Here is an 824-nt window from a genome sequence, read left to right on the forward strand (position 1 = left end):
AAGGGCAGCTGAGCGGGGCCTGGCTCCTGGCAGCAGGGCGGCGGCACCCCCTCGTCCCAGCTCCTTCTCATTGGAGGGTGGTTTCTGTGTCCAACAGCTGACGTTCAGCACAAAGTTACAGGTGCAGTGACTCCTCCGTCAACGCGGCCAGTGACCATGGCGACACGTACCGCGCCCCAGCCCTGTGCCCTGAGTGGGGAGCTCCCCACCTCGCAGCAGGGGCCTGCGGCACAGGGAGCTCAGGCACGTGGCAGAGGATGTGGACTGCACCCGCGACCCCACCGCTGCCCACGGGGTCCCTCTGCCACGACGAGCCAGCCCTGCACACGGGCCCCCGGCCTCGGGTGCTATTGAGCATCAGCTTTTTTGTGGAGGTCAATTCAATGGACTAGAACACACCAGCCAGGAAGCTGAGCACCTACGGGGCCCGGCGCCAGGGCCCCGACGTAAAGGAGGCCACAGCGGAGGGGGAGGGGTATCAGAGGCCCAGGAAAGCACCTGACCTACAGCCCAACGCCTGGCTGTCCTCTCCCCTCCCCCTCACGGCTGTGTGACCTTGGGACAGAGCCCGACCTCTCTGGGCCACAGGCGACTCACCTGAGAAATGGGGAAATAGGACAGAACCAGTCAGGAGCTGCGTTGTGAATCGTAAAAGCAGGGCCTTCTCCTTGTGGGAGCTCGGCCCCCTCTTGTGGGGCCTCCCATGCAACCTTGGAACCTGGATGCCAGCCGCCCCTAGTGGCTGGAGAGGGAAGTGCAGCGGCAGGGGGAGGCTGGGCAGGGATGGCTGAGCTCCCTGAGGAGGTGTGAGCGCTGGGTGCAGG

General features: G+C 65.3%; 1 protein-coding gene across 7 annotated transcripts in view; it reads left to right on the forward strand.

Moving 5' to 3' along the window:
• Positions 1–824, forward strand: part of FXYD2 (FXYD domain containing ion transport regulator 2) — a 12,781-nt gene that overhangs the window by 7,079 nt on the left and 4,878 nt on the right. The window lies entirely within an intron of this gene.

The sequence above is a fragment of the Myotis brandtii genome, unplaced genomic scaffold, assembly GCF_000412655.1.
Source record: "Myotis brandtii unplaced genomic scaffold, ASM41265v1 scaffold105, whole genome shotgun sequence".
In the NCBI taxonomy this organism is placed as follows: Eukaryota; Metazoa; Chordata; class Mammalia; order Chiroptera; family Vespertilionidae; genus Myotis; species Myotis brandtii.